At 35.3% G+C, this 26,888-nt stretch overlaps 1 protein-coding gene across 1 annotated transcript in view; it reads right to left on the bottom strand.

Annotated features, from left to right (window-relative positions):
- The window catches only part of GRM3 (glutamate metabotropic receptor 3), a 114,378-nt gene that overhangs the window by 29,492 nt on the left and 57,998 nt on the right, over positions 1 to 26,888 (bottom strand). The window lies entirely within an intron of this gene.

Below are 26,888 nucleotides of genomic sequence, written 5' to 3'. Positions count from 1 at the left end.
TTTGTCTTTTTATCTGTAGGATGAGTATTAAAGTCTGACTTATAGTGTACACTTATTTAGTTCTTATGGAATGAATGGATTCATGTATACAGGAATGAATGAATGAATGAATAAATAGTTTTAAAAGATTTCTGACTGAAGTTACTGCTTAAAATTGAAAAGAATTCTTCTCTCATCTCCACTATTCATTTCTTACTCTGAAAAGGTATTCTGGTTTTTGGCCCTGGAGTTGTAGTTAGAAGATTGGTGCACATACTAGCTATGCAATTTAATAGCTATGGGAGATTTGGTAAGTAAGGTAACCTTCCTTTGCTTGTAGAAAAGGGAAAGCATAGTTACATCATCTACCTTACAGTGTTGTTCTGAAGAAGAGACTTCAGAACTTTAAGAGTTACATCAATATGAATTTTAATTTTGATGATGATGATTATTATTAAATAATTAATTGCAATGACTAATACTTCAGCAGAGGCAGCTTAGCATAGTGGAGAGTAGATCTCAGAAAGAACTGGAATAAAGATTCACCTCTGACATATATTATCTGATTGACTGTGAGCAAGTCAATTAACCTCATAGTTTCTCCATTCTCAAATATTACAAATTACAAGTACTGACCTGCATTGGTAGAGAGAGTGTCCTCCCTGAGTGATCTATGGACAAATGTGTGCATCTTATCTCCCATTACCATTCATTCTTTCCCTTTCCTTCCTTCCTTCCTTCCTTCCTTCCTTCCTTCCTTCCTTCCTTCCTTCCTTCCTTTTTTCCCCTTTTCTTATTTCCTTCCAACTATGTATCTCTCTGTCTATAATCTAGATTTTTTTCCTATGCAGTTATATCTACTATTTGTCTGCTTAGTGAGCTCCTGGCCAGGTTCAGTATTTCATGAGGTCCTTGGCCATGCTCACTTCTCTCCTAGCTCAAACCACTCTCTGAACTTTTCCAGCTCACCTTGATCTCCTCTTCCCCTCCACCCCCCCCCCCAGTGTATGGATACCCTATCCTTACCCTGTCAATTCTCCTTCATGTTTTGTCTTTTCCTTTGGAATGGAAGCTATTTGAACAAAAGTACCATTTGTTTCCATTGTTCTGATAGGACAGCATTTGATACATTATTTCTTTCTACTTCTCTAGATTAGGTCCTCAGTTTCTCTTGGATCATTCTCTACTCAGTATCTTTTAGTTATCCAGAGTTTCTATAGGATAACAATGATCTAGAGTCCAGCACACAGTCAGTATGTGAGAAAAAAGACCTCATGGCTACTCTGGCTTAATAATTATCATTCTTTTCTTTTCTTTTTGGTGTCAGACTTAACCAAATCATCTTTGTTGTCTATGGTAAGCATGGTGTTGATATCTCAGTTTGTGGACTAAGCATGGAGATATGGCTGAAAGTTACTGTGTGGTTGTCAAAAAATGTCATATGAGAACACAAACATTGCTACTGTCCATACATTTTAGGGACCTATCCTGGCTTGTGAAAGGTAGGAGGTCGATGACCAGGAGGCAACTGTAAAGTGGAGAACTGGAAATCCCTCATGCATCCCTTAGAAGCACTGATTTTATCATCTGTCCTTATGTATTAGGAGCTCTCTCTAGGGCTAATGTCTTACTTTGAAATAGTTAAAAACCTGAGAATCAGAACTGAGATTAACTGTGCTGTACTTTATATTGCCCAAACTCTGGAGAATTTCTTCCTTTTCTTCAAGCTGAAGTTCACCAAGGGAGTATGCAAGCTTTCCAAATGGAAAAGTAATCCTAGCCACTGTAACTTCATTTGCAGTGTGGGGAGGGGAATGTTGATATTTAGGAGGGAGATGCAGGACAGTTCTAACTGCAGCAGGAAGAAAGCCGGACTTACTCTTCAGTGATTTGTGGTATTATTTAGCTTAAAGCATCTTTTACTTCAGAAATGGAAATCTTTCTCCCATCCCCCTTGGGTCAAAAAGGGATCAAGACCTCATTTTCAGAAGTAGCTTCCTCTGAACTGGTGAAGGCCAGAACCTCTCAGTTTGGCTCATTTGAAAATAGATGCATTACAAAAATTTTTGAATCAGAGTGATGTGAACAGAAATGACAAACCCTCTCAGAAAAATAGATTGGAATGAAGCATCTGTGTCTTCATTTTATGGTGTTGCAAAAATTTCAATGCCATTATAAACTTGAATTATTTCAGAAATACGAATGCTGCAAGTTTACAAAAACATTATTTAAAAGGTTAATTATAAAAAAATTTAAGTTAATGACATGTTTCTTTTTAAAATTAAGCATGACTATTGACTTGTGCCATATAATAGCTCTGGTTGATTTTCAAACTTTGTGAAACTTTTACTTAGTATTGCTCAGTGATTGAAATCACTCTTTTACTCCTAGACTTCAGGTTGCTCAAACAGTGGAGTTTTGATGCATAGGTGACCTTTTTGACGTGACCCCTGAAGAAAAAGACTAATAGACATAGATCAGGTGACTAAGATAGTCAAGCAAGGGAACCTCCTTAACTAGTCTTCTGGAATGAGAAGATATCCAGAAATCTGCAGTTCCATGCAGAATGACTGGGTGGTCCATATTGTTAAAATTAAAATTTTATTGTTCAAAGTTCACAAAGGAAAATAAGGGTAACTAAATTTAAGTAAAAACCCTTCAAATAATGCTTTTTTGGGGGATAAATCTGGAGCAGTTATACTTTTGAAGTTATTAATGCTTAAAATTATATTAAAACTTTTGGGACACCTTGTAGAATTTTGGGAATGGGGTGGGACAATCCTTGAGGTACATATTATTATCCCTATTTTTTACATTTGAAGAAACTGAGGCAAGCTGAAGCTGCAACAGGCCCAGCACCACACAGTTAGTAAGTGTCTGAGGCTGGATTTGAACCTATGTATTCTTGACTTGAGGTTCAGTGTTCTATCTACTTTACCATTTAGGTGACACTACATGAGTCTTACTGCTTGGCAGGCAACTTCACTTCTTGGAGAGAGCACAGGAATTAGAGCGTGTTAGACCTGCCTTTGAGTTCTACTTCTAATAGTTGCAGTTTTTGTAATCTAAGTTAACTTACTCCTTTTGTCTCAGTTGCGAGACTGAAAAGAATGGAGATGGTAAAAAAAGAATAATATAGAGTTAGACCACAAGATGGTATCTGTCAAGTTCTTCAGTACAAAATGCATTGGCAAGAATACTAGACTGAAAGTCAAGAAAGACCTCAGTTCTAATCCTGACTCTGACACTATTGGCCAGTAGGTGGGTGACTTTGGACAAGGCATGTAAGTTCTCAGAGACTCAGTTTCCTCATCTATGATTTTTTTTGGATAGTATCAGAGAAGGGGACTCTAGGTAAGTATCTTCTTCTCCCAATGAATACTCTCCTGTGACAAGCTGTGTGTCCTACCTACTTAAGAGATGCTTGAGAAGTCCAGTGATTTCTGTGGAGTTACCACTAATATAGGTCAATGACAGAGTTTGAAAGCCAATCTTCTTGACTCCAAGACTGATTTTCTATCCATTGTGCCTCACTGATACCATGCAAGCACCTTCTTTGGAGAATGGGAATAACACTGTAGGGTGTCCCAAAATTAGTAGTAAAGTTTTAAACCAATATACTTGTAAACTGCACTAAAAATTCATCTTCCTGAGTTCAAATCTGGCCTTAGATACTTACTAGCTGGGTGAACAAGGTCAAATCACTTTAACCCTATTTGCTTCAGTTTCTTCATTTGTAAAATGAACCAGAGAGGGAAATGGAAAGCCTCTCCAGGATCTTTGCCAATAAAATCCCAAATGGGGTTACAAAGAATCTGATATGACTAAAAAAATGACAGAACAACAAGACTTTTGGGACATTTTGTACTACCTGCAGTACCTATCATGCAGGTTTTAAAGGAATTAGACCTTAAAGCTGATATATAAAGTACCCAATAACGATCAACTGTTATTATTGTAATTCAGTTACTACCATGATCACATTTCATTATTCATGAGCACTAATGGATATTTTAGAAGCCACTAACAGCCACTTGGTGTCCCTTTTATATCACCCAGTTATTTCCCAAATTACATTGAATCTATTTTGTAAGGAATCTTTGGAAGAAAATGAGTAGCTTTTGATAGCTGGGTTAGTTGAGGAGACAAGATAAAATAGTGTTGCCTTTAAAAGACACTGGGAAAGGTTGAGTTAAAGGGGCCTTAAATATTGTAGCTTAGGGAATAAAGTCTTTCCCAAACATCCCAAGCAAGTTGATTTGAGGATGGAACTACTTTTAAAAAATGAATCCTTGGTTGGCCACAATTAATTTACCTGCTGATTGGGAACAGAATCACGGAAGCAACTTGTACTAGCTATTAATCACCTAAACTTAAACAGCTGGGGCTGGGTGACACTTACACATGCCCAGGTGCTCAGTCTCACATATGAAAAATGCTTTGTAAGTACAAAGGCTGCATTAAAAAAGCCCAAGTGTTTGGGTGGAAGGATATTTAAAGACCATCACTTCTCAGAGTGTTTATGGTTTTAGAGAGGGACTAGCAGGCCTTCTTTTGCTTCTTTGAAAAATCAATATTAATGGTTCATACATACTACCCTTATTGCTTTTCTCTAGTTCATGCCATTGTTGAGATACACCTGCACTCAAAGCTGATGCTATTAGCTTCGGAGATAGGAGAAGAAAAAAAAAGGTGAAAGGAGTTCCTTTCACCCTCAATTTAAAGAATGTGCATTCTTCTTGGTATAGAGGGTTCAAACTCAACCTTCCCAGGCTTTATTTCCTCTAGAATTCATTCTCTGTTGATTTTTTTTAGTTTTTTTTTCAAGGCAAATGGGGTTAAGTGGCTTGCCCAAGGCCACACAGCTAGGTAATTATTAAGTGTCTGAGACCGGATTTGAACCCAGGTACTCCTGACTGCAAGGCCGGTGCTTTATCCACTATTCCACCTAGCGGCCCCTCTATGTTGATCCTTAATAGGAAACTGCAATGGTCTTTTATTTGATGCTTTTTAGTTTGGAAGCCTCAAGAAAATACTCTGAAGATTTGGGAAGGGCTGGATCTTTCCTGTAATTGCATTACATCCCTCTCTAAATTTATCAGTACTCCCTCACTCCACTAGTTCCTTTAATTTACTGTGTTTCTCATGTTATATACCCCTACTCAGTTGTAGCTAACTCTTTGTGATGCCATAAATCATACTATCCATGGGGTTTTCTTGGCAAAGATCCTTGAGTAGTTTGTCATTTCCTTCTCCAGTAGATTAATGCAAACAGAGGTGTGACTTTCCCTGCATCACATAGTTAGTGTCAGGGGCTGAATCTGAACTCAGGTCTTCCTGACAAATGAGCCAGTGCTTTATTCACTAAGCTACCTAGCTGCTTCCTTCACGAAGCTTTTTCTGAACCTGCTAGTTCTTCCCTTAATTACCTTGTGCTTATTTCTTCTATATCAATGTATATGATGTTTCCAAAAATTGGACATAAACTCCTTGAGGGCAGGGACCCTTTTACTTTTGCCTTTGTTTCCTAATGCCTAGCATAGTTTGAAGTATATAGTAGGTGCTCAATAAATGCTTGTTGATTGGTTGTTCTCATATCAATTTTTATCTTCCTAAATGTACGGAAAAGATTTCTGATTTTATTAACTATTTTAGGAAGCCACATAAACAACTCTAATCTTTTATCTGAGTCTCTCTGAAATTAGCTATCACATACATGAGTAATTAGACATGTTTATGATGTATGAGAGCATTTTCAAAAGGTCACTTTTCTTCTTGTGATTAATTTTACATGTATTTACAGGATATTATTCACAATAAATAAGGCTGTTTTCTGTATTTTCAAAAGATCTTAGATGATGTAGTTGGACTAGATTACAGAATTTTGGGGAAATAGGTCTCATATTGGAAGGGATCTTAGAGATCATCTGGTTGAAGTCCCTAATTTTACAGGAATTGAGGAAACTGAGGCCCAGAGAACTTCAATGAATTAAGCAGCAGAGCTATGATTTGAACTCAGGATCTTTGACTCCAAATCTATCACTTGTTATAGTGGCAATTTGAGTAACAAAATGCTAGAATACAGGGAGAGGAGGGAAGAAAAGACTCAAGAAATCAATTACATAATTCCCTCCTCTTTCCTCAGAGTTCCCAAAGCAATATTTCATTTGGTTGCTTACTACAATAAAGGATACCCATCCTTACATAAAAAGGATGTATTCCAAGCCATCTGGGTTGCAATTCTAATATCTTTATTTTCCAACAACTGACAGTTTTAAGTGAGATGACATATTGCTTTAGGAATAGAAATAGGAATAGGTAAGATTTGGAAGAGGATCCTTCTGGCCCAAGCACACAATTCAGATGCACTTTGGATATTTTTTACATGCCATTCTGACAGTTTTGTCATCAATCTGATCTGATTTCCACAGGAGCATTGGCTGACACTTTGTAAGATTACTAATTTCTTAAGTCACGCCTCCTAGCTTCAATTTCTTGAGAAAAGGAAAGAAAACTCCTTGAGAAAGGGAGGCTCTCTTCCAGACATTTGCAAAGCTTGGCTATCACCCTTCAGAAGAAAGACCAATTATGCAAAACTACTTAAGTTCACTAGATGGTGCTACAAAAGCTTCCAATCTCTTTTAATAAAAGTTTTCATGGATTTTCCTAAGTGGTATAGCTTAACAGGTGGGATAACTTGAGACAACATCTAAGGTGTAATGCCTATACAGATTAAGAGACATATACTCAGAGTTTTAAAGACTTATGTTTACTCTTCAATGTCACAAACTAAATTCATCTTGCTCTGAATGATATGAACTGTTTTGAATTCAATTTAAACTCTATATTGGGGACCTTTTTCCACTGGTGGATAAATCAATTTCTCACATTCACAACCCACTCTGATAAGTCTAGTAGATAGAATATTGTACCTGGAATTAGGAAGATCTTAGTTTGAGTTCCATTTTAGGCAAGTAATAGATGTGTGACCCCAGGCAAGTCACTTTATCCTTGAGTGTCAGTTTCCTCAGGCACAGTGTAGATAGAATGCTGGCTGGAAATTAGGAAGGCTCATTTTCATGAGTTCAAATCTAACTTCAGACACTTGTTAACTATGTGATTCTGGAAAAATCACTTGACCTTGTTTGTCTCAGTTTCCTCATCTGTAAAATGAACTAGAGGAGGAAATGGCAAAGCACTGTAGTATCTCTGCTATAAAACCACAAAAAGAATTACAAAGAGTTGAATATGATTGAAGAATAACAAGAATGGGTATAAGAATTGTGGCTCATCTCACAGGATTATTTTGAGAATTATGTCAAGGATATGTGAGAAGTACTTTGCAAAATTTGTAGCCTCTAGTAAATGTTATTTATTATAAGCCTATGATCAACCCTAAACAACATAGTGAAGTAGATAAAATTTGATTCCTCACAGTATCTAGTGATCTCATGTTACTTCAATGACATAGGTTTCCTTGCTGTTCTTCATAAAGGGCATTTCCATTTCCTCTCTCCCATGTCTTTGCATGGGTTGTCCCCTATGCTTGGAAAAGGTCTTCCTTCTCTTCTTGATCTTACCTTCTCTGTCTTCAAGACAGCTCAAATCAGACTGACTTTCCTGTTCTCTTCCCACTCCCATTCTCCCCTTCCTCAAGGACCTTCCCTTGGAGATTACCTCCCATGTATTGTTCTGGGAACACACCTTGGATGAAGTCTTTCCCACCAGAATGTGAGTTGCTAGTGGGCAGAAATTGCTTTTTCCCTTTATCTCCTGAGTTTAGGATAAGACCTGGAACATAGTAACCATTTCATAAATGCTTTTTTGACTGATTTGATCTTTTCTTTCCTCCCTAAAAATGTTGCTATCTGACTTATCCTGAAGAAATTCTATATGATAAATTAAAAGGTACTTATATTTTCTCTGCTGTTTAATCGTGTCTGATTTTTTTTACCCTATTTGGGGTTTTCTTGTCATTTGCTTCTCCACCTCATTTTACAGATGAGGACACGGAGACAAGTAGGGTTAAGTGCTTTGTATACAGGGTTACATAGCAAATAAATGTCTGAGGTCAGATTTGAATTAGAAAAAGCAAATCTATATTTGGTATAGGGAGTTTCCTCACTTGGAGATTTCTGTACTAATGAAATCATAAATATGTTTTCAAAAATTAACACCATTTATTACCTATCTTCAAAAATTGTCACTTCTTTTTTTGGTATCTCAGCATAGTCATCTGTAAAATGGGAATAATCATATATTTGTATAGATGCAAATATGTTTATGCATATACTTCACAAGGCTGGTGTAGAGAAGAAAATTTGGTATTAGAGGTCTGATACTGTCTATCTGTGTTATCATGAAGAAGTTGCAACCTCTCTGAACCTCAGGTTCTTCCAATGATTTTATATTCTCTGACATTCCCTCCCCCCTTCACCCCACTTACAGAATCTCAGAATTACAAGGGAGCTTAGATGCCATCTATTCCAACCCATACCTGAAAAATGAATCCTATTTGCGGTATGCTTGAGATGTGATCATCAAACCTTTTGTTAATGACCTCAAGAACAGAAGAACCCAGTCTCTTCCTAAGGTAGCTCATTCTACTTTTGGAAACTAATTTTTATGAAGATTTTCTTTGTCACCCTTCTATTTCTACCCATTGCCCTCTGGTTCATGCCTCCCTCCTCACTCCTCACTCCCTCCTTCCATTGGTAAGTATCTCCTGGAATCTCCATTTTTTGAGGAAGGTCCCAGGTGGATTTCATCACCAATCCTCTCTTCAATGCTGGTTAGCTTTCACTTTATGTTGTCTTCCCCTTATAAAATAAAAGTTCCCTGAGGGCAGGGAATGTCTTTCTTTTTAAATGAATTTGTATTCTTATCACTTATTGCATTGTCTAGAACATGGTAATCTCTTAATAAATGCATGTTGCTTAGACTGGGATTAAGTAGAACAATTTTCATCCTCTTCCCAGCTATCATCTTTCCCCTTCAAACTGTAAAAGCCCCATCCATGTCTTTCTGACAATATTCCATGAACTTGAAGCCTTTGACCATTCCTCTTTGGACACTCAAGTTTATCAACATCCTTTCCAAAATATAGTATCCAGAAACATGAATGCAATCCTCTATTTGTGTCTGACCATAGCAGAGTACAGTGATACCATGATCCCTTGAATACTTGAAAATTACTGTCTCTTCCAATGCTGCTTAAGATTGTTTTCACTTTCTGAGCTTCCATATCACATCATTAACTTAATGAAATCACTAGTTCTTTTTTTATATTAATAACTTTTTAGTTATCCCTCCTCCATCTTCAACTTGTGATCTTGATTTCTGAATTCAAATGTTAAGATTTTATATTTCATTCTATTATATTTTATCTTATTTTTCAAAAATATTTTTGAATCTTTTCTGTAATCCAGTGTATGAGCTTTGTGTTTCTGCAAATTTGATTAGCATACCATCTATGCTTTTATCCAAGTCATTGACAAAATTGACAAATGGCCCAGGGCCAAGCACAGATGCCCAGAGCAAGCCATGGGATCCTTTCTGTGAAGCTGATATTGAACCATTAATAGCTATTCTTTGAGTGTGACTATGCCACCATTCTGAATTCACCTAGCTGTCTAGCCCATATTTCTCCATTTTACCCACAAACAACATGAGACAACAAACCACTTTTTCAAAAAAATTAAGTAAATGACTTATTAGATAACTGTGTGACCAGAAACTAGATTTATTTAAATTTTACCATGCCTATATCCTATGACAAACTTAAATCTTTGTTTTTTCCCTCAAATTGGAACCCCTTAAAAGTAGACATTTCAGGCAGTAGAAGACCATGGAGAAAGAGAAGTTTGGGGAGAATGATGATCAGGGATGCTCTTCAAGAAATAACATTCAGGTGACTCAGAATAAGCTCTTGATTAAGGGATTACCTTGAGCACCTCTCATGACGTGAAATTTTTGATAAGAAGAATTCCTTTGAAGGATTGAAATAAAGGAAAATCTAAAATCTTAAGTACAGGAAATGTCTGCAAGGAAGGTCTTTGTGGAAAATTGATTCAATCCAAGAACACAGAATTTAAAAATATTAAGTCCCTTTCTTGATCATGTTGTCCTTATTTCAATGTGTATCTGAAGGAGGATCAATTATAGATTTGTGGTTTCCAGAATACCATGTTGGTACTTGCACTAATTAAGGAATTAATTTGGTATTGTATCACAGTTCATAGAAGCTGTTTTTATGTCACCTCCTCTTCCCCCCCCCCCACCTTTTTTTCAAAGTTGCTCTGGGGGGAAAGTTTTATAAGTTTTATAAGATCTTTCTGTCAAGATAATTTTGGGCATTTGTGTGGTACCTTTTGATAATTTGCAATTACTTTTTGAACTCTACCTTGAGGATCCACTGATAACATCTGTGTTAAGAAATTTATATGCCACTGTTTATAGTATTAACTTGCTTTCAAAGTCAGATCTAGGACTTTGCAGATATTCCCAGAGTCCATATTCACCCATCTTTTCTCCCCACTGCCCATTCTTTTCAAATACTCCAACCCAATTTTTCCAGATATATTCCCTACTTTTCCCCCATTGTCACTCATGCAGCCCTTATTATTGATCTTTTCCTCGTTTTGGAAATAGCAGTCAGCCCAGTTGGGTGCCTCCTTACTGTCAATCACTTCCCAGCGAAGATGAAAATTCCTGTCTTTAGATACAATAAGTGACATGTAGCAGTCTTTGTAGATTGGAACCCATGGAGAGAATAATGATTCAGTGGAGAGAGTTAACTGTGACCAACTATGGGAATTTTCACAAATATGCGTAACTACTCTTGGATTCTCTCCAGAATGAATATTAGCAGCCAGGGAGGCTGTTTGGCTTGATAACTCTCATCAAAAGGTTTCAGTTCCTTGTGGGGATGGGAATTGTGGGTGCAGCAGTCAGCACAGCATAGTAAAACATTGTGCAGAATAATGAATTCATATCCCACCTCCCATGGTTATTATCTGTGTGACCTTTGTCAAGACATAAGACTTCCTTGGGCTTCAGTTTTTTCTTTTATAAAATGAAGAGAATAGACTAGATGACCTTTGTTTATGTGCATGTGTTTTAAATGAAATTTCATTAAATTGTAGAGGATAAGTAAAAAGAGAAGTTGAATAGAACCCCATGTTCATGATTTTTTAAAAGAAACTCCAAGCTTCCATTGCCATTGCCTTCTCTATCTGCTGTGTTAAAACCCTAAATATTACAGAAATGTGCTGCCTTGAGTGACAGCTGAAAAGTGAAACTCCATTTGAATGGAAACTGAAACTGGCTGAAAAGAAATCCCATTCAGTAGAGAAATAATAAGTCAACAGCCCAAACTATGAAAAGTACATTTGGGAGAAGAAGGAAAAAATAACAGTAGCAAGATTAATCATTGTAGGAGCTTAATCATAGTAAGAAAGAAAGAATTTTAAAAATAGGATTTTTCCACTTTCAGCAAACAATGTCCCTCCTCCTCTTATAAAAAGGGGGGCAGAGTGGCAATTTCATTCAGGTTCTGAGGCTGAACTTTCTGAAGATAAGCAGCCTGGCTTAGAATTGAATAAACTGCCATTTCAATAGGTGAGGCCAAATTAATTTCCATTCTGTATTTCCGTACTGTGGAGATATATGGAATGGGTAGTTTTCTTTTAGCTTTTTCTGGAGTATCATGTCAAGGGAACACAAGGCAATATAAATTACTCCTCCCAAACCAAACCATTCTATTGTTAACCTGTCATCTACTTTCTAAAGTACTGTACCTTAGCAGGATTCTTTGTCTTTACAGACAAGGGCTATTTCACAGAATTTTACAATTGGAAGTGACCTTTAGAGATCATGCCATCCATTCCCCTGCCTTTTATTTATTCTTTCTTTGTGTATATACACATGTATGTATGTATAGATAAAGCTCCTTGAAGGCTTGAGGGATTGTTTCATTGTTCAAGTATTAGCATAATGATGATGATGTTTGTCCTTCATTCTCAAAGAAGACTATGATTTAAGGGAGGTGATACCATTTCAAGCATGTGAAATAGATTTGAATGAAGGATGACTGTGCTAAGTCACCAGCCTCACTTTCTCCTAAAAAGGGAGGCAATCAGGGTTAAGTGACTTGTGGGGAGTCACATAGCTAGTAAATGTCTGAAGTCAGATTTGAACTCAGGTCCTTCTGATTCCAGGACCAAGGCTTTATCCACTGTGCCACCTAACTGCTTGAAATAATTACTTTCTCATTTATGTAGAAAAGGCTATAACCTTAGATGAATTCTTTTATTTCAACAATAACCCCCCCCAAAAAAAACCAGTTAAAATAACCTGAATGGAATCTAGTGTTTTTTTAAATTTTCTTCTCTTAGCTTACATTTGTCATAATTGATATTTTACCATGCCCTTGATGTAAATCTTATGGCTTTCACAGGTAAAATTCATTTGTTGTAGAAAACATTTATGAAAGTTAATTTATTCTGGGATAATTCCAATTTAGATGAGTCAGACTCCCTCATACTGTATTTTAATCAAGTACAGATTTGAGAAAGACTTCAATGTATACACAATCCTATAACACACAGTAACTTTTTAGGAAAAAATGTTTCTTTGTAAAACTTATTAGCTACATATAAGGATTTAAGCCATTCTTTTACTTATTTTCCCCTTTATATTTTTATTCTGAGAGATCTCATGACTAAATGGATAGAAGGCTGAAAGGAGATTCCTGGGTGAAAGTTTTGGCTCTCACACATAAATAACCAGCTTGGTGTATAATATCAAAATCACAAGTTCACTAATACTTTGAAATCTGTTATTGAACCCATTCATGGATACCAGATTAAAAACTCTTGCCTCAAGATATGAACTTTAAACCATAAGTTGTTGATCTATCAAGATGAAAGAAAATTTTGCACTGAAAATTTTTAGCATGAACAAAATGTCAAGACCAAACCAAAAATTTTTTCACCCTAAAAATCATGGGAGAGAGAATCATGAAACCAGTTTAGTGTTGATGTCTAGCCAATCTAGTCTGAGAATTTTTAAAAGACTTTGAGAAGCTGACTGTCAATGTATCAATTTGTATATATATCATCATCAGAGTTAGTTCTACACTAAAGTGATAAATTGGCTGATTTTATTGACAGTACTCCCAGCTGCTTCTTTTTGTTCTTTCTTGTCTTTTTTCAGGCAGTCAGATGATAGAAAATTAATAAGGGCCTATTGCAGACCAGACCCTCTGCTATGTAAGTATTAGGGAAATCAAGACAATCTCTGCTCTCAGGAATCTGAGATTTAATGGGGGAAGCATCATAAAGGTAACTATATACATATATAAGTATATATATCTATATATATATATCTATATATATCTATATCTATATATATATATATATATATATATATATATATATATATATATATGGAGAGAGTGAAGAGACAGAGTCAGAGAGATTGGGGCAGAGAGAGAGAGAGAGAGAGAGAGAGAGAGAGAGAGAGAGGATAAATTGGAGATAATGAGTAGAAGGATGGTCCTAGCATTAAAGGGATCAGTAAAGGCTTCTTGTAGAAGATGAGATTTTATCTGGGACTTAAAAGAAACCAGGGAAGCCAAAAGGAAGAGATAAGGAGAGCAATTTATATGACAACATTAAAAAAATAAACAATTATGAAAACTGTAAGAAATATGATCAATACAATGATGATTCAAGGACCAATGATGAAACATGATTCCCATTATGGAGAGGTGATGGATTTAGATTGCAGAATGAGACATCGATTTTTGTATTCAACTACTGAGGGAATTTGTTTTGCATAAGTACACATATTTGTTAAAAGAATCTCAGCTCCCCCCAATGAAATGGGAGTAGAAGAGAAAATAAATAATTTCTGTTCCTTTTTTTTAAACAGAAATAGTGCTGGGGGTAGGGGAGGGCTACAGATGTGAAATGTTGCATTGTATTGCATCTATTATTGAGCCCATTCATGGATCCCAGATTAAAAACTCTTTCCTTAAGATATTAACTTTTAAACCATAAGTTGCTGATCTATCAAGATGAAGGGAAATTTTGCACTGAAAGTTTTTGACATGAACAAAATTTCAAGACCAAACCAAATGTTATTGGTTTTTTAGTTGATGTGATTGTATTATTAATTTTATTTAAATGTTTTATATCTTCCTCTCCAACAAGGCACTCAATTACCATATTCTCTTCTAATTTCATTAGCCACAAAAATCAAAGGATTATAGAGTTAGAATTTGAAGAAATCTCAGAGGTCTCCAACCTTCTCATTTTTTATAAGGGAGGAAACTGGGATAGGGAAGTCGAAACTTGCCCAAAGTCCCACACACACACACACACACACACACACAGACGATAAAGAAAAAGTAGCAGGATAGGAGCCCAAGTCTTCAGAAGCCAGAGTACTATATATCTTTCTATCTATGTCTCTCTCTCTCTCTCTCTCTCTCTCTCTCTCTCTCTCTGTCTGTCTCTCTAATTTGTGTGTGTGTGTGTGTGTTTGTGTGTGTTTGTGTGTGTGTGTGAGAAAATCTAAGCAGTGGATAAAGGGTTAGGCCTAGATTGAGGAAAATTCCTTTTGTGTTCAAATCTGTCTCAGGCTCTTAATAACTGTGTCACCTCTGGCAAGTCACTTAACCCTATTTACTTCACTTTCCCTATCTGTAAAATGAACTGGAGAAGGAAGTGGCAAACCACTCCAGAATCTTTGCCAATAAAACCCCAAATGGGGTTATAGAGTCAGAAAATACTGAAATGACTGAACAACAAAAATACTAAAGAAAGAATGTATAAACTATGATTTTGAGTGGATATAGAACTGCAACATATCTTAAAATTGGGACAGAATTAGCTGGGTGATTTGTCCTGTAATTTAGCAGGATACCTTCAGGTAAGACTTATTGATAGCAAAATGTTAGATATTGTTCTTGCTGAGATGTATTGTTGATAAGAGGGAGGTTTTGAGGGGAGATACGTCTCTCCAGTGATCCTACAATCATTATCCATAGAGTGACCATAGAATAAGCAAAAATATAAAACTGCAAAAGAGACAGATAAAAGTAAGAGAGGTTATGAGTGATTTAAAATATTGGCAATTTTGATTTCTTTGGCAGCTAGGTTATATAGTAGATTGACCACTGACTCTAGAGTCAAGAAGTTCAAATTTGGCCTCTTTTAGACAAATCCTAGCTGTGTGTGACCTTGGCCAAGTCACTTAACCTCTATTTGTCTCAGTTTCTTAGCAATTAGTATTGTTTTTGGTTTGTGGTACAAATTCTGGAATTCAGTTGACTATGAAAGCATAAGAAAGAAATTTGATCAAGGTGTTGATATTAATAATAATAATAATAATAGTTAATCTTTACTTATGAGTTAAAGATTTGAAAAGAATTTTATATTTCATTTGAACCTTAAAATACCATACAATTATTCTTATCCACATTGAGGATGTCAGGTCTAGACTCCTGATTTCATAGGTATGAACTCCCAGTATGGAAATTACCTCTAGTGACACAGATTAACAACTTATTTGAAATTTATAGTTCTGGAGTTAATATATTAAAAAAATGGCAATTTAACTAATATATTTATTCAATCAAAATTAATAAAATCATTACCTTGCTGAGTTAGAAAAAATAATTAAAGGTTATTTGGGAGATTAAAAGTTCAGGAATTTCAAAGAAACCCGAGGAAAAGACATAAAGGAAGGAGATTCAGAAATATCAGAACTTAAATTATATTATGAGATGAGAGCACTGTTGAAGTATAAAATGGATAATTGCAATTATTTTAAATTAAAATACTCTTGTATGAATAAAGTTAATGTAGCCAACAATAGAAGGAATACAGAAGTTATGAAAAAAATTTCATAGACAATCTCTCAGAATGTGACTGTGTTGGAATATTACTGTGGTAAAGGAAATGATAAGCTAGTTAATTTACATGGAGGACTTGGATCTATGAAGGAACATGCTATTTACTTTCAGAGAAAGAGATGACAAATGGAAATATGCATAATTTAGTCTTACATATAGGAATATAGATGCATATGTACATTTGCTTATAGATATGTAATATATATGCATTAATTATAACCTTCTTTAGGGCAGGGGAGAGAGGAAGGAGAAAATAAAGTAAAAAGTGAACAGCAGAAAACAAGAGAATAAGCAAAAAAAAGTCCAGGAAGTTTTGAAAAAAATGGGAACTATTTATTATATAGGTTTCCTTGAAATGAAAATTTATTGTTTTATATTGAATCCTTTCTTGTGTTCCTTAAAACATGACAATATTCCTTTTTTCTTGTTTTGCATTTAAGTTCAAAATGAATAAAAAATTACAAAAAAAAGGAAAATCATAATTCTGAAGATTTGTCTGGGAGTATTAGAAAGTTAAAGGCTTTATTTAAGACCAAAGATCAGTAGGTGATGGAGGGAAGACTTGAGCTCATTTTTTCCTGTTTCCAAGACCAACTGGCTATAGACAATATTGAATTTGTTCCTCCTATCCATCTTATAAAGGTAGGATAAGCAGCAATAACACAATTTGGAGGAAGGAATTATTCAGGGAAAATATTCAGGAAATCTTGCTATAGTAAACCTTATCTCAAATGGCTGTCAGTGTCCTAATGTAGCCTAAAGCAATAAAACCTAAAGGACTGGCTTTGTTTAGCCTTAGCTAATTATTATATGTTATACTTCCCAAGTTTTTATCTAAAAGAAATAGCAGACTCCATTTTAGACAACATAAAATACTTGGAATCTACCTGCCGAGACAAACTCAGAAACTATATGAAAACAATTACAAAATAATTTCATGCAAATAAAATTAGATCTAAATAATTGGGCAAATGAATAAGTTGAGCTGATATAATAAAAATTACAATTCTACCTAATAAATTACATATTCAGTGTCATACCAAACTACCAAAAATTATCTTGAAGAGTTAGAAAAAAATAGTACCAAAATTCATCTAAAGTTAAATGGTTAAGAATAGCAAGGGGATTAATGGGAAAAAAGCAAAAAAAAAGGTGACCTACTTGTACTAGATCTAAAATTATAAAGTAGCAGTCATCAAAACTGGTACTGGCCAAAAAAGTAGAGTAGTGGGTCAGTGGAATAGATTAGGTACAAAAAAAAAACAGTCAATGACAATAGTAATTTACTGTTTGATAAGGCCAAAGACTCCAGCTTCTAGTATAGGAACTCACTCTTTAACAAAAACTGTTGAGAAAATGAAAATAATATGGCAGAAATTAGGCATAGATCTGCATCTCACACCTGTTACCAAGATAGGTCAAAATGGGTAAAGGATTTAGACATCAAAAGGAGCATCTTAGGAGAACAAGGGATAGTTATCAGGTCTATGAAAAGGGGAGGAGTTTTTGACCAAAGAAGAATATAATGAAATGCAAAAATGTATCATTTGAATTCCATGAAATTGAAAAGTTTTTGCACAAATAAAACCAATGCAACCAAGATGAAAAGGAAAGTAGTAAGTTGGGAAACAATTTTTACAACTATTGTTTCTGATAAAGGATTCATTTCTAAAATATATGGAGAACTGAATCTAAGAATATGTCAGTCCCCAATTGATAAATGGTTAAAGGATACAAACAAGCTATCTGTTGCCATATAAAATATTTAAATTATTATTGATTAGAAAAATGCAAATTAATACAACTCTGAGGTACCATCTCATACCTATCATATTGGTCAATATGACAAAAAAGGAAAATTATCATTGTTGGAGGGGAGGTGGGAAAACTGAGACATCAATGCATTGTGGGTGGAATTGTGAACTGCGAACTTTTCTGGAGAGCAATTTAGAACTATGCTCAAATGGCAATAAAACTGTACATACCCATGATTAGATCTATATCCTAAAGAGAGACCAAGAAAGGGTAAAAAATTCACATGTACAAAATTATTTATAGCAACTCTTTTTGTAGTGGCAAAAAATTAGAAATTGAGGGGATACCCAACAATTGGGAAATGGTTGAACAAATTGTGGTAAAAGAATGTGATGATGTACTGTTGTTCAGTAAGAAATCATGAGCAACTGAATTCCAGAAAATCCTGGAAAGACTTGCATGAATTATTGCTGAGTGAAGTGAGCAGAACCACAAGAACATTGTACTCATAATCAGCTATGATTGTGTGTGATGCTCAACTATGTCAAAGGTAATTCTAAAGGACTTGTAATTGGAAATACCATCCACATCCAGGGAAGAAGCCATGGAATCTGAATACAAACTAAATTTTCAATTTTTTAAATGTTTTAAATGCTTTTTCCCCTCATGTTTTTTTCTTTTTGTTCTTTCACAGTATAATTAATATGGAAATATATTTAGCACAGTTATACATTTTAAACCTATATTAGATGACTCTCTGTCAGGGGGGGTCTAAAGAGGGAGGGAGAAAGAAAAAAATGTGAAATTCAAAATATTACCAAAAAATGATTGTTGAAAACTACCTTTGCATGTAGTTAGAAAAATCAATTAAGTAATTTTTAAAAAATAGTAGACTTGATTTTCTTTAATGTTTATCTTCTGCATATGTATTGACCATGTCATCTAATCCTTTGGGTTATGCCTACCCTGTTGAGATTAAACCTTTAACACTTATTCTGAGTCCACTTATTCAACAAGTTCTGAATCTAACTATATCATCATTATTCAGTCATATATGACTCAAGGAATTTATTTACACTGCACAATCATTATTCTTCAATTGGACAATCTATCCCAGTGAATATTAATTAGCCTGAATATAAGGATGACTGTTTTTTTTTATTTTGTCCTTTTCCCATTTCTGACATGTACACATATGCAGATTATGCATGAAGCTTACAAATATAATAATTATAAACAAACACAAACATTTGCCTCACTTTTAGGCTTGCTCTGGTTCATGAACACCATAGATTGAAAAGAGGAGGTAGTCAACAGATCTTTGCTCTAGTGTGACTGCTACAATTTTAGTTCTTTTTAAGGGGATAGTGATGCTGCAGATATATGGTTTAAAGAAACCAAAGATCGAATGAATAATTGATGTGGGAAGGTTTTTTTTTGGACAAATGCTACTTAACATCTCTAAACCTGGAATTAGGAGCAGTGTGGTTATTGAGTGTGTATGCACACATTTCTTTGTTTCTCCCTAGATTTCCTCTCAAAGATAGAGGAGGTTGTTTTCTCTGCCAAAAGATTGCCCTTGAATTATTGAACAAAAATACCTGAGCAGCAGTTGATATTAGAGATAAGGAAATATGGAAAGAACAACTAGCTGTCTTTGATAAATTCAGGTCTCCTGATCAAGATGAACTAAATATTTAAGTACTGAAAGGATTGACAGATTTAAGTTCTGAGCCACTCTCAGTGATATTCGAAAGATCTTGGGAAATGGGAGAGATTCCATAATATGGGAGAAAAGCAAGAAAAACAAAGAAAGAAAGAAAACAGAGTCTGTCTACTATAGGCCAATGAGTTTGTCTTTGGTTCTGAGGAAAATTCTAAAATGGATCATTAAAAGGATGGTTGAAGAACATGAAGAAAGAGAATCAGTGATTTCCAGGAGCCATGGTGACTTTTAAAAACAAATCAGGTCAGACTGACCTCATTTCTCATTTTGAAAAGGACATTAAACTGTAAGTCTATGGTATGCCAGAGATATGTATCTCAATTTTTGTAAAGAATTTGATAAGAGTATCTCATACTATTGATGTGGAGAGAATGGAGAGATATTACTAGACAATGATTTAGTTAGCTTCAGAACTTGTTGGATGACTGGATTGAAATTAATTATTAATGGTTTAATGTCACCATGACAGGAAGACTCCAGAGGAGTAGCCCGAGATCTGGGCTGTTTATCATTTTATCAATGACTAAACACACTCATCACATATGCAGATGACATATAGGTGAGAATGAGTAGATTAAAAATTAGATAATAGGATTCACCAGTAATTTGCCAAGTTAGTATATTGGACTGAATCTAATAAAATGAAGTTCAGTAATCATATCTTAAATTCAGTTTCAAAAAAGTTGACCCAACAAGTACAAGCTGGAAAGTTAAAGACAATTATTCATTTGAAAAAAGTTTGGGGGGGGAGCTTAAGTGGTCAGTAAGTTAAATAAGTCAACAATATGATATGGCAGTCAAAAATAATTAATGTGATCTTGGCATGTATAAAGAAAAGCGAGGTTCCTGAGAATAATTTTAGTTCCTTTGTACTATGTCCTCATCAGACCTCATCTGGAATATTGTGATCAGTTCTAGGTACCACAGTTTAAGAAAACTGATTAATTGACTAGTGTCTAAGTTAGGCAACCAAGATGCTGAAGGGCATGAATTTATATAATATGAAGACTGAAGGGATTGGGGCTGATATTTAATTTGGACAAGTGAAGACAGGTTGATACAATCAGTATCTTCAGGTATTTGTGGAGTATCAAGTGTAAGAAGGGTTATATTTATTTTGTTTGGAAATGTAGAGTAAAATGGGTGTAAATTACAAAGAAGTAAACAGTAAGTTTTTAGGGGGGGGAAAAACACCTTACTACCAATTAAATTTATCTCAACATTTGGTGGAATCACCCTCCTTACAGGTCTCTAGGAAGAGGCTAGATTACCTTTATTTTTTGAGTATTTTAGATTAGAGAAATATTTTGGGTCTGTGTTCAGTTCCTTCCAAATTTCAAGTTCTGTGATTCTATAAATATGATAGATTGTGCAAATTCTTTATAAATATAGATGATGATGATGATAATGATGATGATTAAAAATTGACATTAAGAATTGCAAAGTATTTTAGTATTAGTGTCTTGGTATTCAAGATATTTATATACATTATCCCATTTAATTCACAATCTTGTGAAGGAAGTACTACCATTATATCTATTTTTCAGATAAGGAAACTGAGGCTTAGAGGAGTTTACATTATTTGTCTAGTAAGAAGCAGAAGGTATTTTGCACATAAGTTTCTCCTGACTCTAAGTCATGTATACATTCCACTAGTCTCTTTTGCCTCAATGTAACAGATATCATAATAAACAAACTATTAAATATCATAGTAAAAATATGGTATATAGAAATTTTATTTATAATGACTTTTATAATGAAAAGTCTTTGGGTCTAAAAGCTAAAAAGAGAATGTAAAGCTGTTTTCAGAATGAGAATTTCCATTAGATATTAACAAATACTTGTGAACTTTCAAAGACTTGACTTGAGGTATTGCTATCTCTTGTTCTAGTACAAAGATAATCTTAGTAATGCTAGTAATACCTCTTTAATGATCATAATTGACCATGTTAATCACCTGATAGACAATCCTTTTGTTGCCAGAAAGAAAACAGAATCAAAGAGCTGAACAGCCTTCTCTCCATTGTAGGTTATTTTCACTTTAATCCTTATTTTTTCCTCCAATACAGAAACAATAACCCCTTTTGTTGCCCTTACTATTCCCAAGGAGATAATGTAAAGTGCTTTGCAAACCTAAGTAAATATTATTAACTATATAGATTTGTGTAAATACATCTAACAAAATTTATTGCTGCTTTTTTTGTTCCTATAAATGACATATCAATTATTTAAAAACTATTATAATGCCATTCTCTATGGTACTTATTATATGTAGTATGTATGTAGACATTTTCTCCCATTTCCAATTTAAAATCTTGATTTTGGTGGGGGGGGGCAAGTCTCCAGGCTAATATAATTTTCTCAGTCATTGTTTAGAATACGCCTCGTCTGGCCAAGTAACTATCATTCCTATATCTGAAAGCAATAATCTAGAAATCCAAGGCTGATCCTCAGGTACCATTTTTTTAAGTAGTCGCTGACTTTCCCAATCTATTCTTCTCTCTCGAATCTCTTGCTTTCAATTGGGAGCAGTGAACAAAATTGTCACCTATACCCTAAACATTTTGTTTCTTGTCAAGATTCAATTATTGCTTCAATATTTTTAATATTTCTCTTGACATTACCATTTATCCCTTTGTGAATCAATGAACGAATGAATGACTAAATGAAAACCATTTAGCAAGCAATAACTATGTATCAAGAACCATGCTGAATCATGAGAGTAGTGGTATTTAAATTTGACAAATTTTGGATAACCTTTGGACAAGTCCTGGATACATGCTTTAGAGAAACAATATTATTTTCTATTGCTCATGTCAGTTTCATTTTTTATTTTTTAAATTAAGAAAAAATTGGATTTATTTATCTTGCCCAGGTTGGGAGGTCAGGAGTGATTCACAGCCCTAATCTCAATACTAATCTATTACCTTTTCTGGTTGATTCTCCTTAGGCAACCTAGTGGTTCCGTTCTCTACCCAGGGGTTAATCACATTATTACCAAACTTAATATGGAACCACTATCAGCATTGGCCACCATAGTTTAGAATTCCCAAACTAAAGAGATCAGCCAGCTGCACTCTCTCTGACTAGCAGGGATAACAAGTGAATGCCTACAACCAGCCATGTCAGATTTTGATGTAACTGCCTCAATAACCCGCAGAATAGAATTACCTGTCACTACTTTTTTTTCCTCTGTCATTTTTTTTTTGTAATGCTTTTCATCAGTCTCTGGATCAAAAACTGGTGTTTCCTCCCCAGAAAGGATAAGACCCCCTTATCTCAGATTCCCTATTAGCAAACTAAGTGACTATTAACAAAATCCGAAAAATCAGATAAGTTGTAGAGGTTGTTATAGGGATATTTTGAGGGACCTCATCTCAGAGCTTACAGAAAACCCAACCATCTTGTATGATGAGGAAATAGATTTCTTTCTTCATCTTTCAAATTTGGTTTTTATGAAGTATGTCATAAGAAATCATTGGACAGAGTGACAGCAGGGCCTTTACTGTAGCCTTCTTTGTCATTTCTCTGCTAGTAACATTTGAAAGGAGGTAGAGATGTCCAAGAGAGTGAGCAGTAGGGGTGGGGAGTGCAATGCCAGGCTGTATGTATGGGTTGAGACATTTTAAGCTGTCGGCCAAATAGCCTTTAGAATTGTACCACAGAAATTCTATTTGCAGGGCAAGGCTATTCTCTGACTAATAATTGCACAGAATTGCTTGTGGGCCTCCAAATCCATGCTTCCTAGACAGCATGGTATTTCTGTTTAAACTCGTCCACCCCAACCCTGATTTCTGCCCACAACTGTGGTCAATTGTCTGCTGTCATTTCCATATGCTGTCATTCCTCCGGTAGTGCTTCCAAATGATCCTTGAAGTATTCCTTTTGTCCGCTTTAGTGTGTGGTCCCATTATTCTCCTTCAATTCTCTATATAGCAACTACTTTGGAGTACAGACAATAACAGATGGGAGGTAAGAAGTAGGATGGAAGTGAATTTTTTCCTTTCAAGGCTCTTTATGATAACATATGATTTGAAAATGATCTTTGCAAAAACTTTGATATAGGAATAAAGGGTGGGGGGGTAAAAATTCATGTTTTTTTTCCTTTAATTTCCTGCTTTAAAAACTATGACATGCAAATAATGCCAGCTGTTTCTTTTTTCCATTCTATGATTTCAGCAAATGACTTCTAGCATATCTGGCTGTGATAATTGCAGTATAAAGTGAAGTACTCTTTGGAGTGGAGTGGTTAGAACAGCTCCATCAGCCTCTGCAGGGTTCTGGGGATTAGTCTTACAACAAGGAAGCCTGAGCAGATGCTCAAGGGTCATTGTGTGAGGCCCAGGGAAGATTGAAAGACAGTATCTACCACCTCTCCCACAATGGAGCCAGGGATCTGCAAGACTCAAAAGGCAAATGGAAACTTGTGTTCAGCTGTGAGCATTCAAATGTGACAGTTTTGAGTCAGTTTTCTCTCACATACTTAGCGGTACAGACATTTGATGTTCATAACAACAACACTGTTAGTAACTGGGACTGATCTCTCTCTTTACTCATCTCCTAGACCCTCAGCTTCTTATTCTAATCAGCTACAAGTGAATTAGATAATTAAACTTGTTAACGTTGTGTATAAAATATGATTAATAGGCTGAAAATGAACCCACGGGGATCTCTGATGAGTAAAGTTAATGAGTTTTGGTGCAATGATTTTGCTACATCTATTTTGGATCCTCAGACACCCTTTTTGGCCTTCTTTCTGTATATAGCTGAGATTGCAGAATAAAAGTGCAATATTAGTGTATTTGGAGAGACACAGTTATTGACATAGCAAGGGAGCTCCCTTTTCTTCTACCTAACTCCCTTTTGGATACATGACTATCCAGTGACCCTGCCCTTCTTCAAAACCTAACTCTATTAATTTTCATTCACAGTCTTCTATGCCCAGAGAGTTCTCCCTCCCTTCCTAGCCTCTGGCTTCCCTTATGTCTCAACTAAAATCTCAGCTAAAACTTTCTTTAAGAAGTCATTTTCAAAAAAAAAATTAAAAAAGAAAAACAAAAAAGTTATTCTCAGTCTTCCTTAAAGCTAGTACCTCCCATCTAAGATTTTCTCCAGTTTATCTTGCATATTTTTGTTTCCATATTGTCTCCCCCATTATATTGTTAGCACCTTGATTTTTTGGCCTTTTTTTTTTGTATCCCCAGCTAAGCATTCTGCCTTGTTTACATCAATGAAATTGTAGCTCCTGACCAATAACTAAGGATGGTACATACCAAATTCATTTTATTTAACCTGGGCATTGAGTGTCAAACTCTATAAACCTAATTTAATTACCTTGAGTTCTAGAATGAGTAAATCCAAGGTTTTCTTGAACTGAAGTTATGATTTTATTGGCATAGAAAATTCCTTCTACCAATGCTTATCAGAAACCCCAGGCAATTTAGAAAAGAAAGTGGACTGCCCTGAGAGGTTGACTAAATGTATTCATGGTTCTGCTCTTATTTTGTGACAAACTGAGACCTGAACCCAAGTCTTTCTGTGTTCCAGGCAGCTTCTAGTCCCTACACTTTGCTGCTTTTGCAGGACCATTCAGACTTCAGGGAAATAACTTCTTAGCAGAGGTCTTGCAGGGCATCCAATCCTTTTCCTCTATCTCTTTCCCCTTTTCCCTAGTTTGATTTGAGTTTATCTGAATAAAGCTTTTTCCCTGAAGAGAATCTCATATCTTAAAGTAGTCTGATAGAGAACTTAGAAAACACCTAGTACCTACTGTATTTCCCATTGTATAAGACACACCCTTTTTTGAAAAAATTTGGGGTCTAAAAACTGGTAGCGTCTTATACAGTGATTGTAGATTTTACTTGCTTTTCTTGCTTTTTTTGCACTTGTCTTTGTGCTCATTGTTTCACATTTGTTACTGGTATATTAGGTTATGTCTTGCCACATTCTGCCCAGAAGTGGCTCAGAAAAGATATTCATACAGTGCTGAATTCAAATTCAAGGTGATCCAGTTTGCAAATGTCAATGGAAATCATGCTGCTGAATGACAGTCTGGTCCTCCTCTAACTGAGAAAACAATCCAAGACTGACTACAGGAAGAAGAGACCCTATTGAAAATGCCTCAACAGAAGGTCATGAAAGGCAAGTCAGCTAAATGGCTGGAGTTAGAAAGGGAATTGGAAATATGAATCAAAGAGCAAAGAGCTAGTGGAATTCCTGAGTCCACAAAAATGGTTCAGCATGAGGCAAGAAGGATTGTTGATGAAAAAGAAGTGACTGATTTCAAAGGAGACACAATTGGTGCTTTAGATTCATGAAATGGAATGAACTAAGTGTGCATCCACACACCAGACTTATCCAGGGAGTGCTTGTGGTCGACCACAGACCAGAGCACAGGCAGGATAGTAGTCAGAGCCTCTACTAAGAAAGTGATTCGTCATCAAACACAGATGAGGTCGAGCTAATGGATGGCAGTTTTGACAGTGATGAGGACTGTATGAATTTTATGATGAATAAAACTCGAATTCAATAACTTTATGTAAGACATTTTTTTTTTCAATTTTCAGGCCCCCAAATTAAGGTGTATCTTATACATGGAGAAATATGGTATTTCTCTGTTCACAAATGAGGAAATAGGGAGCTCAGGGAGCTAAAGTGACTTGCCTAGGCTGGACAAAGTCATCCCAGATGGATGAGAATCTAGCGTCCTTTTATAGATTTCTTGAGAATTAGATTCATCACTGTCCTTTTGTGTGCATTCTAGGACCCAGCAATACATGGCTAAATATCACCAGGTTACTAACCCTTTTTTCCCCCCAAAAGAAAATTTTCAGGATACATGGACCAGAGTATTTAGTGATCCCTCTTATTACCTATGGACTGAAATATTTTTTAATACTTCAAGATAAATAAATCTTAAAAAGTGATGAAAGGCAGGATTAAAAGAGAACTTGTCAAAGAGGAGATGATTCATCAAATAAACAATGGACTTCAAAGTGGACTTCAGTTTTTAGGATTGAAAAAATCAAGAGGCTGAAATGAGAAAAGTCTTGATTTAAGCTCATAATTTAGTTTAATTTAAAAGATGTATTGGAACAACCACTGAGAGGCAGATTGATATATGTGATGGAGAGTTGGTTTTGGAGACTTAATAACTGTATGACCTTGGGTGAGTCACCTAACCTTTTCTTTGTTTTCTCAATATAAAATGAAGAGAATAATAGCACAATGAGAAAACATCTGTAAAATATTTAGCATGCACAATAAGCACATGTGCACAGTATCTGCCCTCCTTCCCTCCCTCCTTCCTTTCCTTCCCTTCTGCCTTCTCTGACAAGAATGCAAATCTTATCTCTAACACATATGGATTTTATTATCCTAGAAAAGTCCTTGGGTAATTCTACAAGACTACAAATTGTAGAGAAGATACTCATCGGCATTTTGTAAAGGAAGTTTCCTCATTGGGAGACTCCTTAAGGAAGTGAATTCCTTTCCCTAGCCCCAATG

The sequence above is a fragment of the Macrotis lagotis genome, chromosome 7 (genome assembly GCF_037893015.1).
Source record: "Macrotis lagotis isolate mMagLag1 chromosome 7, bilby.v1.9.chrom.fasta, whole genome shotgun sequence".
Lineage (NCBI taxonomy): Eukaryota > Metazoa > Chordata > Mammalia > Peramelemorphia > Peramelidae > Macrotis > Macrotis lagotis.
Note: the sequence above shows the minus strand (reverse complement) of the source record. Positions and strands in the feature narration are given on the sequence as shown.